The 13,819-nt window shown below is 56.1% G+C and overlaps 1 pseudogene; it reads right to left on the bottom strand.

Moving 5' to 3' along the window:
- Positions 1–13,819, bottom strand: part of LOC124973621 (probable RNA-binding protein 19) — a 47,351-nt pseudogene that overhangs the window by 16,374 nt on the left and 17,158 nt on the right.

The following is a 13,819-nucleotide window of genomic DNA, read 5'->3' as shown; positions in this document are numbered from 1 at the left end:
AGAGGTCATTCTCACAGAGGCCTTGCTCACAGAGGCCATGCTCATAGGGGCCGAGCTCACAGAGGCCTTGCTCACATAGGTGGTGTGCACAGAGACTGTGCTCACAGAGACCTTGTTCTCATAGACCTTGGCCACAGAGTCCAAGTTCACAGGGGCCATGTTCATAGAAGCCTAGCTCACAGAGGCCTAGGAACAGAGGGCTTGCTCACATAGGCAGTGCTCACAGAGGCCGAGTTCAAAGAGGCCATTCTCACAGAGGCTGAGCTCACAGAGGCTGTGCTTACAGATATCTGCTCAGAGAGTCCGTGCTCACAGAAGCCGTGCTCCCAGGGGCTGTTCTCACAGAGGCCTAGCTCACAGAGTCCTTGCTCACATAGGTGGTGCTCATAGAGACCAAGCTCAAAGAAGTCATCCTCACAGAGAACGAGCTTACGGAGAACTTGCTGATAGAGGCCAGGCTCCCAGAGGCTGAGCTGACAGGACCCATGCTCACAGAGGACGAACTCACAGAGGCCTTGCTCACAGAGGGTGTAATCACTGAGGCTATGCACACAGAGGCTGAGCTCACAGTGGGCTTTCTCACAGAGGCCTTCCTCACAGAGGTCTTGCTAACAGAAGCTGTGATCACAGAGACCTTGCTCACACAGGCCATAATCACAGAGGCCTTGCTCACAAAGGTTGTTCTCATGAAGGATGAGCTCACAGTGGCCTTGCTTCAGAGGCTGTTCTCACAGAGGCTGAGCTCAGAGGCCATACTCATAGAGGCCGTTCTCAGAGACTGAGCTCACAGAGGACTAGCTCACAAAGGCTGACCTCACATTGGCTGAGCTCATGGAGGCTTAGCTCACAGAGAGTTTGTTCACATAGGCGGTGCTCACACAGGCCAAGCTCACAGAAACCGTACTCACAGAGGCTGAGTTCACAGAGGTCTTGCTCACAGAGGCTGTTTTCAGAGGCCGACCTCACAGTGGCTGAGCTCACAGACCTTACTCACAGAGGCTGTTATCACAGAATGCGAGCTCACAGAGTTCGAGCTCACAGAAGCCAAGTCACATAGGCCATGCTAACAGAGGTCAGCACGTGCTCACAGAGGCCTAGCTCAAAGAGGGCTTGCTCATACAGGCAGTGCTCACAGATGCCAAGCTCACAGAGGCGTTCTCACAGAGGCCAAGCTGACAGAGGCGGTGCTGAGGGGTCAGGAGGGCAGGCACGGAAGAGCATTCCCCAAGATGGCAGGATGAGAGCCAGGCAGCGGCCAGTGGTCACAGAGACCCAGACTCCAAATGCTCCCTGAACACTGCAGTAACCTTGACCTTACAGCATTCAGTGCTCAGACTTAGCCATTGCTTAAAAGCATCTTAAGTTTCAGGAGACCTTCTGGTGTGACTTGCAGAGAGAGTTTGTTATGTAGTCTGCAGCTCCCAAAATTCCCGGCCCAACACCCTGCACCTAAAGCAGTTGTCCCTGTGGGTGAGGCTGGCGTCTGTGTGAAATACCCCAAAAATCCCTCCAACCTCCCAGAAAATATAGCCAGGTGGCTGTGCATAAGCAATCCTCGGTGTCCATGGGCACACACGTGTGCACAGCTGGGGCTGAGCAGTGTGCTGTCTGCACAAGGGAGTTGAACTGAACCTTGACCTAAGTGGAAGAGGAAGATGCCCACAGGGTCAGAGGAGCTGCATCTGACCTGACAGCGCATAGTGCCAGTGACACAGTGGGAGTTCCAGTGTCTATCCAAAGACCAGGAAGTGCTCTTCCCTCTTCCATGCCCTGACAGGGCCTGGCACATGGGCCACAGTGAGGGAGATGTGGTCATTGGCAGTGAGGTCAGCTCCCCAGGGGTGGTACAGAACCCCTGGCCATGTGTTCCCTGCGGCAATGGCTCCCTTCTTTCGCTAAGGGTCCCATTTATCCCCGGACTCATGGCTCAGCCAGAAGGCTATCTCCTCCATCTGCACAGGATGTTCAATCTACATTCAAATACTCTCCAGCACATCCCACCACATTTGCTGCCCATCCCTGGCCCAAGCTACTGTTCTCCGACCACTGAGGATTTCTTGCTCACCCTGCTCCCATCTCATCTTCACACAGGGGCTGGAAACTGTCCTGAAGCACAAATGAGACCCTTCCCAATGTGCTCCCAGACCTCCAACAGTCTCACCCAGCCTTCAGGCTGACATCCAGTCTTTTAAGTGACCTGCAAATCTGGTCTTAAACACCTCTACCTCCCCTGATGCCCACCACACACTGCTCGGCCAGCTTCCCTCGGGGGCTTATTAACCCAACTCCCTCAAGTCCCTGACACAGGCCCTTTACACATGTCATCCTCTGCTCCTGGATGGCTTTCCCTCCAGGTCTCTGTGAAGGACTTCATGTGGGCAGGTGTAGGCTCAGCCATCTGCTCCTCAGGGACTCCCATTTGCCCACCCAGCCCAAGGCAGCCCCAATTCTGAAGTCATGTGACTGAGCATTCGGCATGATCTTGTCTTGTGTTAATTCATGGCTTCACTGCCCGTCTCCACACCAGAAAGTGGAAGGGTCTCCCCAGGCCTACCACAGTGCTGTCACAAACTAGGCCCATGACACAAGCGTGTGGGTGGAATAAGTGAATGAAAGTGGCCGTGGAGTGCTGAGAGGGGTCTTCATTGCTTGGGCATTGTCCCCTGGAAAACTGGTGAAAGGACGTGCCCAGCAAGACAGGAGATCAGGGGTTGCCCCCAGTTTCAGAGGTGACGGGCCCACAGCATGGACCCTGGCTCACAGCCCACTTACCTGCAGCTGCTTGAGGGCTTTCTGGGCTTGCTCTGGCTTCCAGTACTCCACGAATTCAAACCCCATGGAAAGCAGCACTCCTGGTACAGGGGACCCACCACGAGAGGGAGCATGGAGTGAGCCAGGGCTCAGCTTTGGATCCTTTCCAGTTCCCTTTCCAGCCCCCACATGGCCTCAGCTCCTGGCTTGCCATTTACGACTAGTTGCCCCAGCAAATCAGCTGCAGAGGTTCACTGACTATTAATTAACAGATGACTGATGTGATAATTAACTTCCTAATAGGATCCTGCCTTCATGAGGGAATGGGAACTGACTCGGGGCTGACCACTGTTCTCCAACAGGAGCCTCTACCTGGACAGCCCTGCCTCCATGTGGCATCACAAGCACCCAGGGCCGAATCCAGGGGACATTTCTGACCCTCGAATTTGGCTCCTGGATTTCAGGTCTAAAGTTCTGACATGGAGGTGAAGGAGCCCTGGCTCTGCCTGGTTCCCCACTCCAAGGCAACAGGAGGTCAGAGGGCAAGAGCAACAGCAGCCTCTCCAGCGGTGCTGCTTCCTGACAGTGTGTGTGCGTGTCTCAGGTATAAAGGGGTAACACTGGGGAGTCCCATGGTGCACCCCAAAGCACAAGGTCTCTAACTGCACCTCTGCCTCCCCTGCAGAGCCCTGCACCTGTGTTTCTATCCAGAGGCTGAGGGACCCAGGGCCAGGCACGCTAGGGAACCTTGTGAACAGCCCGAGCATGGCTCAAAACTGCAGGGGGCAGGCAGTCCTCTCCCATGGTGCCTGTCAGTTTGCTCTCTGAGCAGAGTTTTTGTTTGAGGGCAGAAGGCTGGGGGTGGTTGTTTGGTGGCATCTGCACCTGGGTGTCAACATACTCCTTGTCAGGGGCGGGCTCTGAGGGACCCAGAGCCACACCGTGGCCTGATCTCTAAGATGGCGCCTGGCAGCTTGCCAGACATAGCTGCACTCATATACAAGTTTTAGGAAGTAACTCTGGTTGGCTGTTGTACATGAGGCGATCCTGGTATCTGCCTGGAGACTGTTCCTTGATAGGCTGACTTTCCTGGTAGTCTACTCTCTGATAGGCTGATGTTCTCAATATAAGTCTGAGACTTGTGGAATAAAGTCCTTTTGGTTCCTGTGATCAAGAAGAGCGTACGCGTTGTGATTGTCCCCGCGGGCGGTGGGCGATCATAACTCCTGAGAAAGAGGAGCTCACCCAGCCTCCGACACAGCAGGGACATTCTGCCTGGGAGGCTGGTGTCTGCCAAGAGCAGCACCTGGCTTCCAGCCTCTGCGCCCATGGGATCGGCCCACAGGAAATGCCGACCTGGGACTGCAGGAGAGGGGCACATGCTGGTGCCAAGGACCCAGCTCTTCTGGCCCCCCATGTGCCAGTTCTGCACAAGCTCTGCCCACCATCTCTCCTTGTACCCCTCAAGGGTTAGCAGTATGACCTGCTGCACAGCCACCTGCAACCAGCTGTCCTTCACGCCAGCCCCAGGCCGAGTGCAGTCTCATCCTGCTGCACATGGCTGACCAGATACCACCTAGCTCTCCCCAGTGCCTGGCCAGATGGCAGGCTCCTGAAAGGACAACAGACACCCCAAGAGCTGCTTCCAACACCGAAGACAGGGCGGCAAGGCGCTGCTGAGTGCTTGCAGGGGAGGGGTCAGGTTCCCAGAGGGGCAGTGTCCCTGTGGCCTGGTTTATCTGCTGCCATGGCAGCATGAGCAGACAGAGGCAAGGGAACTCTAACTTCATGCACAGAAGCATCTGCTTAAAACCCTCGGTGGTTCCCACCAGACCACAGTCCAAACCCCTGCAGTGCATAAAAGTCACTTCCTAAGCTGGAAATTGCCTCCCTTTCCAGGGCACCTCCTACCTTGGCCTCTGCCACCAGGCTGCTCAGCCTCCCTGCCTCTAGGCCCACTCTGACTTTAAAAACCTTCCACAGCCCTCCTGGTCCTGTGCTGAAGCCACCAGCTCACATGTCCCCCAGCTACTGCAGGTACCTGGGGACAGGGACCATATCTCTGGCACTCACTCCTTGGTGGTCTAGGCCAGTTAGGGGGTGAATGAGCAGTGGTCACTCTTGACTTGTGCTGCACCCCACCATGTCCATGAATCAAAGGGCTGCTGAATGGGGTACGTGGCTGTGATAAAGGACAAAGGACGTGTCCTTGCTCATATTCTGCAAGGAACCAGGGCATGAATGAGCGGAGGCCAGGAGGGTCAGAACAAGACCCGGGGCTGAAGGGAGAGGCCAGGTGGTCTCTGCCTGCCCACTACCTAATGGCCAGGGAGATGAAGATTAATGACCTGGTGGAATGATCTAGAAGTTCTATGTATGGGTCATTTCCCTTGGAACTGAAGTGGGAAAGCCCACAATCAGTCCTTCTTGCTATGTCTGGAAGGAATGGGGAGGAGGGAGACCCCGGGTGCTGACAGTTCCCTGCCCGCCCACTAGGTACACAGCTCCAGGACCATGTGAGAGCCTGCAAGGCTCTAGACAGAGCAGGACACGTGGGCCTCTTTGACTGTGCAGCAGGAGTCTCCATGAGAGAGGAGGGGCTGTTTCAGACAAGCCTGCCCGTCCTCCCTGCCCACAGGTATGATTTCTTCTGGAACCACTTCCTTTCACCAAGATTTCCATGGGTACCTGCTTTGCTCTTCTTCTTGGAGACAGAACAGCTCCTCACAGTACCCACTTTGGAAAACACCTGGACAAGAGAGGATCATGCAGCCCCCAACTTCTGGGAGCATCCGCCACCTACGCGGGAACCTCTCCAGTCACCATGGTTCCAGCTGTGGGCACAGGAAGCAGGAGGCACGCAAAGCTGACCCCAGGAGCCGGCTCACCATGCACAGGTCTGTGCCAGGCCCCACACCATCCACCCACCTAGTGACCCAGAGACACCCTCAGATGGGCAGCTGAAGGCAGGGCTCAGGAGCTGGCAGTTGGGGTCACAATGCTGGACCTGGCCTGGGCTGCTGAGCCAGGCTCTGAGCCACTGTGCAGCCTGCCAAACTGTCCTCCCACGTTTGCCCATGGAGATCCTGGGTCATTCGGAGGTGGTTAGCAATGGCCTGTACCAAGTAAACTTGCCAGTCCCCCAGGCCTCTCAAAATGGCAGCTGGGCTGCTTTCTTGCTCCACTTACATAGGGAAGAACTAGGCCTTGGAAAAGCTGAGAGTTCTGCTGCAGATCCCAGAAGCTGGGGTCAGTTCAGAGGCATGGAGTCTACTGACCCCGGGCCCGACCACGTCACTATCCTCTGTGCTTAAAGCCAAAATAATCCTAAAAGATTGTAAGTCACAACCTACGTTTCCCCTCCCTTCCCCTGTCTCCCTTTAGAGTCCAGCTAAGGCACACTCCACGTGACTCTGGCTGTGGCCCTGTCTTCAGCACCAAAGACAAACAGGTGCTTAGTACTGTCCACCAAGTGAGCGACAGGCAGCAGGAGGAGCGGAGACCCTCACACACACTGGCGGCAGACTCGTGCTTCAGGCATAGGACCCTCTACCTGGAGGATCTCACTCATCCTAGTCAAACCTTCAAAACAACCCAATGGGAAAGTTCCACTCACGTCTCTATGACAGTCGGAGAAACTGAGGCACAGAAAGGCTGCAGGGCTTGCCCATTAGTAAGGACTGAGGCCAGGATCCAGGCCTGGGAGGACTATCCCCTGATCATGGCTCCACATTCAGGTGCTGGGACGGGGTCCTGTGATCTGGGTGTGCTTCCCCACAGTGCTCTAATGGGCTGTGTGAGCTCAGGACAGTGAGGCAACCTCTCTGAAGCTCCATCTCCCAGCTGAACTAGATGATCCTAGCTGAACCTTCCAGCTCCAGGGCCTTCAATTCTAAGGACACCCTTGAGCTGTCGTTTGTGCAACTCCGGGAAATGCTGATCCAATAGTGATATCCCACACCACGCCAGGAGTGACAAGGACAACACAGGACCAGAGGCTGTCCTGACAGGTTCAGAGCAACCTGCCTTTGAGACACTGCTAGGGTGCGCCTATAAAACTGAGTCACATGGGTATCAGGGCTTCACCAGGTGCTCCAGGGCCCCTGGCCATGCTGCCTGCTTGGGTCTGGGCCTCTCCACTGCTGTGGCTGTCCTCCTACCTAGGGACAGTCACAGCACAGAGGCGGGGTCAGTGGATAATGCCTCTTCTCTTGAACCCTCTATAGAATTTTAGAGCTCAGGGGACATTTTGAAAGGTAGGAGATTCAGATTTGCATCCTCTGTCCATCTCCCTTCGAGGACAAGTTAACGGCTGTGAGTTGTGTCACTCATCCATTAAGCAGGAAATCAGGTGAGCGTCTGTTCTGTGCTGCACTGGAGTCACCAAAAGCAGTACCTCTGCTGGGGAGTCCCGTTTGGGGAGGCAGGGAGCTCGCAGACCCCATTCTCTGAGCAGGAGGGGCCCCTTGCCCATCCTGGCCCTGCAGTCCATGGGCTGCCATGCTCACTGGGCATCTGCCAATATCTGCCTGGAGCTCCCTACCCTGCCCCTCCTGCTCTCCTCCCACAGGTGCAGACTCACCCCATCCAGACATGCCAGGCGGGGACACCCTCACTGATGAGTCTCCTGCAGGCTCCATCAGGCCACGCACAGTGGTGGCACTGACTTCTGGGCCGCTCACCACAGAAGCAGTTGGGGAACTGTTTTTAAGCACGTTTGGAATATGGACTCCCGCACCGACAGCAGGGGTGTTGTGCGGAAGGGTGGGCTGTCCACCACCTGAGTCGGGCTGGACCCAGAGCAGACGCACTGCCCGCATCGCAGCCTGGAGCGTCCCCCGTTCTTGGTGGATACTCACTTCCCTCAGCGTCTCCTCTGTGGTGCTGAAGTTGAGATTTTTAATAAACAGATTGCATCCTGGAAGGCTCTCGTCTTCCTCCTCATCTTCCTCCTCCTCTTCTTCTGCCCTCGACTGTGGGGGCCTCTGCTCCTTCCCCTCCTGGTTTCTCACCTTCTGGGGTCTCACCATCAGCCACTAACCCCATCAAAAACAAACAACCCCATTAAGTAACATATACCCACCAAAGCCAGGGCCTAAAGCACGGAACGCTGTACCAAGGGGCTCTGCCTCTGTGACAGGGTCAGGATGGACTGCAGGTGTCAGCAGTGAGAGAGCCAGGGAGAGAGACAAAGTCCCATAGTCTGCCCCTGTTGTATTTTTTTTTTTTTGTACTGGGGATTGAACCCAGGGGTGTTTACCCACTAAGTCACATCACCAGCCCTATTTTGTATTTTATTTAGAAACCAGGTCTCGCTGAGTTGCTTAGCACTCCCTTTTGCTGAGGCTGGCATTGAACTCAAGATCCTCCTGCCTCAGCCTCCCGAGCTGCTGGGATTCCAGACATGCATCACTGCACCCAGATCCTGCTCTGTTTTAAAGAGAATGTGACAGAGATCCAAACCTACAAGCCCCAGATAGGACTAGGCTACACTCATTTTAACTTCAAAATAAATTATGGAAACTATGTTCTTGAACCATGAACCTAGCAAAACGTTATTTTTCCTTAAAAAACAGCACTAGTGAACTTTCAAACTGAAATGCATCTCAAGAGTTTTGCAAAAATTACAGAATGGGAAAACTTACAGCATTCTAAAACCCCTTGAATATGGATTTCAAATACCCCTTGAACATGCATGTGTGTCAAAGTGGTTTTGTTTATACACGAGGAAGTCATAGAATTTCGTAATAGTGGAAACTGGGAAAACCCACCACAGAGTCACGGACAGACCAGCAAGGCCACCAGAGGCTGGGATGGTAGGTCACCAATGAAATGCTGTGCTGAGGAATGCTGAAGGGCGCTGATGGACCAGGGGAGCTGAAGGTGAAGACGAGGAAGGTGGTGTGTGGTTCCATCAGTCTGCTCAAGTGGGGAAAGCGCACATGCGCATGTAGCCGTGAGAACAGAGGGCGGGGCCGTGGCCGTTCCTGCAGCAGCAGACCCGGGCGACTGCACCAGTACCTGTCACCACCGCCCCTGCACTTCACCCCCTCTGAAGGAACAGGTTCCAGAGAGAGGGAGGGCAAATGTGGCCTTGCCAGTTAGTGGCGGTGCCCACGGGCACACTGGACAGAAGGGGCAGGGACATGGGTGGTTGGCCAGGGCCCAGTGTGGGTGTCTGCCCTGGTGAGGGTGGTGGTTGCTCAGGCTCAGGACCACTGGAGAAACACTACTTTAGGGAAATGCGCTCAGTTTGGTTCAACCTCCCCAGTTTCACCAGGTCCCAAGAGCTTGGCCTGGGGACAAGCCCCTTCCCAGGAAAGGTTCAACAGTGGGATAACCACAGCCCCAGGGGGACAGCCCCAGGGTGGGGATTCCTCACCCCAACCCACCTTGGTGCTGAGCAGGTGACTACCCTGCCCCAGACTCCAGCCCTGCCCCCCAGGCTGCAGAAACTCCCGAGGTCCCGAAGTCGAAGAGGAGCCCATGGGCTTCTCCCCAGCACACTTCCCTCCAACAGCTCCCACCTGTGCAGGGCCTAAGGGGACTTCTGGGTCCTCAGACCTGTCCTGCGCTGCCATGCCAAGCTCCAGGGTCCTGTTCCCTGCCTCTTGCTTGTGGCCTGAAGCTTTCTAGTCCTGATTAATTGTCAACCGCTTAGCCACTGAACAAGACATTCAAGTCTCACAGAAACAGCTAGTGACTGAGCTGGATCTCTGCCAGGGCCCAAAGGACAACTCCAGTCCTCCAGCTTCCTGGGCCCCAGGCCACAAAGAGGAAATCTACATGCAGGCTCCCCCGCACCCAGGAAACAACCAACAGATCCAGCAAGGGACTCCAGGTGTGGCCATCAGTACTCAGAAGCCCAATCAAAGGAGAGAGGAGGAAACGGCCTACTAAGGACACAGCAGCTCAAACTCCAGGTTCTGGAGGAGGACTTCAATCAAAGTGAAAGTCAAAGACTGTCAGTGGGAAGACCTTCTGGGTCTCCTGGTCATCCCGCATCTCAGAGGTTGAAGGCCAAAGAAAGAATGGGCAGTAGATCTCCTGCCACGTGCCAGGACCTCAGCTAGGTGCCTTGACTACCTGGACTCAACCACAACCACAGAGACAACATCACAAACACAAACAGGTGGCCTCGGGAACATTCAGCATTCCAACACTAGATGCCAAGCAGCTTCAGGAAGGCAAGACAGGTTCCCAGAATACTGACAGAAACTTATAGAGGGGAGAGGCTTGGGGATGATGGTGCCCCAGAAGGTTCATGGCCAGTGCAAGGGGTAGCCTCTTCTCAGCAATAGCCAGCTTCTGCCCCTTCAGTATGACCTGAAGTTCAGAGTTTTGAAAAGAAGCGTAAAACCCAACTTTACATGGGAAAACCCAGTTTTTCAATCTTGGCACCTTAATTCAACGGCAGGAGGCTTTTGTGCCAGGCAGGAGCTGGTTAACTGACCAGCAAGCAGACACCTCCCTTTTACTCAGAGAGGGAGGCAAAGACTGATCACCTTCCCTGCACTGTCCCAGGAGCCTGCTGGGGTTCCAGGAGTGGGAGCCTCCCAGGGACACCCTGGGGAGCCCAGGGCTCTCAGCAAGGTGGAGTCAACTCCACCCGAACCCAGTCCAGGAGCCTGGTCAGGTGGTCACAGGTATTTGGGTTTAGTGAGAGCTGAGCTGAGCTGAGCAGGCTGGGTCAGTGGGCACCTCAGGAACTGTGCTCAGGAACGGTCCCTCCCCAGGCAGGTCAGCTGCTCTCAGTCCCACCCAGGAAGAGGCACTGGGAAAAACAGCTGGCTGGAGATGAAAGCCATGTTCCCGTGTGCCCAGCCTTTCCCCAACAGCGCAGGCCAGCTAGTTCCAGAGACTTCCACTCCCTAACCCTTCATGCCCATGACAACATCCCTGCCCCTGGAGTGCCCGGATCCTGAAATGCTACGAGAAGAAGGCATGGCAGTCTTTAGAGATCTGCTAACCCCAGGGATCTGGAGACAGTGGTCAGGAGGGGCAGAGCCGTGGGACACACAGGCAGGAACACAAGGCTGTGGGCCTGTACTGCTGGGCTCCACTGTGTACCACCTATGCAGCCTGGGCCAGTGACAGAGCTGCCCCTGCTTCCGCATCCCTCCTGCAGCCGGAGTAAAACCACACTGACATGCGCGCGCGTGCACACACACACACACACACACACACACACACACACACTCTCTCACTCTCTCTCTCTCTCTTTCTCTCTCTCTCTCTCTCTTCTGCACTGTGTTGAGCTGTTAAGAAAAACAAGTGTCCACTATTCATCCACAGGCCTGGTTACTATCACCTGCCATAGGACAACAGAGTGGCTGCCCTGCCAGTGGCCTCAGTGCCTCCTCCCAGTTTGCCAGCTCCTATGACCTCATCCCTGACCTCACTGACCTCTTCGCTGATGCTCAAGCCTGCTAGAGCCATGCTGACCACAGGGTCTTTACACTTGCTACCTCCTGGCCCAACCGTCTCCCCTCCTGTCTTCCTGGACCTGGTTTCTGCTTGCCCAGTGTCAGTCCAAACATCCTGCGCTCAGACAGCTCTTCCTGGCCACACTAGTAAAAAAGGCCACCATTCCCTAGTGTCCTCTTTCTAGAGCCCCTAGCCTGTTCTGAAACCACCTTCCTTACTGGTTACATCTGGGTCCCCAACTAAAGGGGAGTTCACTGAGGACAGGACCCAGCCTGACACAGTCACCCCTGCACCCCCAGCACTGGCTCAGAGAAGACACTCCAAAAACATCTGCAGATGACCAAGAAGCTGAGTGCTCGAGGGGAGCAGTGGAGACGGGCAAGGGCTCAGGCCTCAGGGCTCACCACTGTGGGGCACATCCCCACGCACTCCACGTGTGCAACATCCAGAGGTCACTAACTCCGCAGCTTCCTCTTCTCCATATGTGAGTGGGGACCATGGCCATAGCTGCCTGCAAGGTGACTGGGAGATGAACATCGAGGCTGTGCGACAGCCCCTGGGCCTATCCGACACCCCAGAAGCAACCCTGCACCATGAATGCTGTCCCTGGACCCTGCATGTCCAGCTGGCCAGGCTGGCACCCAGGGGAGTCCATGATCCCCTCTGAGGGAAGGCGGCTGCAGGGGAGCCCAGCCCTCCTCCTGCAGGTTCCAGGCCAGACCTCTGGGTGCAGGGGATATTGTCCCTGCTGGCCCTGAGGACAGGACCCAGCCTGACCCAGTCACCCCTGCACCTCCTAGCACCTCTGAGCCACCAGACCAAACTCCACCGCAACCCGCATCCAGATCCAGGCAGGTCCAGATGTGGCCCAGGGCTGAGGCCACCACCCAAAAGTCTTTATAAGAAGTACTTTGCTGCCGGCCTCAATGGGGAGACAAAGGACGATGGGAAAGAAAAAATAAATGACTGTGAAACTCAAGCAGATGTTTGCCAACAGAATCACCAGGCCCCGGCAGGAAGAAGCAGTGGAGGAGCCGGCTGCAGAAGCAGGAGCAGGAGCCACTGGGCTGCAGGCAGGAGGCTGGGAGGGGCTTCTGCCATAGCCCCACAATCAAATCCAGGCACACAGCACCACACAGCTTTATTATAATCAGGTTGTGCCACTCCTCTAGGCTCCCGGGCTGCGACCACTGGCAGACTGTTATCAGTTGCAAACAGCTTTCCAGGACCCCCCCATCCAGATTCCTTTATCTAGAGGTGAGGATTTTGGTTGTGGGGAGATAAAACACACTGGCCCCTCCCTGGAGACTGGCAGAGAGCAGAGCAGAGGGCTGCAGAGAAACGTGGTCCCTCCTGCTCCCCCTGCCCAGCCCCAAACCCAGGGCCTGGGGCTGCTGGGTACCCCCACCTCCTGTCATCCTGTGGAAGCATCTGAAACAATGTGCAGAGGGTGGGTGAGGCACAGCAGGAGAGAGGGCACAGCTCAGGGGACCAGGGACTGGGGGCTATGCAGGCAACATGGTCAGTAAAGGAGATCACCTCCCAGAGGCTGCGGCGAGCCCAGTGGGGCTGGAAAGACCTCAGTTCTGAGGCCTCTTGTCAGCCAGTGAGCAGACACCAGCCCCTCCAAGCCTGTCAGGACCCTCAACACTAACCTGAGCCTGGGGACAGAAGAGCGTTCTAACAGGGTCCAGACCCTGGTGCCAAGAAGACACTGCTTGCACCCCAGAGCAGGTCTGCACCCAAGTCCCTCCTCGGATGTGGCCGTGACCAGCCCAGGAGCTCCTGGGAAGTCTGGGCCATGTCCGTTGTGGTCACCCTGGACAACCGTGGCAGATGTGTGCTCCCGCTGCGTGGGGGTAACAGTGGTCAGCATGGCATCTCCCCCATCCTCAGGGCATTGCCTGGGCGCCACCCTCACTGTTCAGGACCAGAAACAGCCTGAAGAGAGGCACCTGGCCCAGCCCCAGAGTGGGCATGGGACAGGGATCCTGCCCACCATCACCGGCACGCATGACCTCCTCCCCAGAAGCAGCACCTCAGTGTGAGGACATGGAGAGCTTGGCGCCAGCAGGCAGGGAGCAGGCCCCGCTCTGCCCTGGGGCAGCACCCTCTCCACACTCCCAGGGCCTGGCACTCCACAGGGTGCATGGTCAACGAGGCAGACGAGGTGCCTGCTTGAGAGGGCACCATCTATTTCAAACAAAATCAACCCAGTCAGATGGAGGCAGACCCCCAAGGAGGCACTGTGCCTGATGCTCCTGTGCCATGCCTGTGCCCGAAGCAGGGAGGAAGAAGCCAGACCAGAGCTGTATGCAAGCCTCCTGACCCCGCCAGTGTGTGTGCTTGAGAGGAGGGTTCAATTGGGTCAGAAATCATCATCTGGGTTCACGTGCAGCAGCGGAACTGAAAGCCAAGGTGGCTGGCAGCTGCAGGGCGACGGTTGCTTACGGACACAGGAGGACCCCACGAGGGGAGAGGTCCAGAAGTGCAAGCAGGGTGGAAAGGACCCCACCACAAAGTTGACCTGGGCGGCAGCAAGGAGGGACTGGAAAGGTTCGTGCCTTTCACCACCCACATAGCAGATGGGGTGCGCTCCATTCACAGAGCAAAGGGATGGGCAGAACGCGAAGGGATGGGT

Source organism: Sciurus carolinensis, unplaced genomic scaffold, assembly GCF_902686445.1.
Source record: "Sciurus carolinensis unplaced genomic scaffold, mSciCar1.2, whole genome shotgun sequence".
Classification (NCBI taxonomy): Eukaryota; Metazoa; Chordata; class Mammalia; order Rodentia; family Sciuridae; genus Sciurus; species Sciurus carolinensis.
Note: the sequence above shows the minus strand (reverse complement) of the source record. Positions and strands in the feature narration are given on the sequence as shown.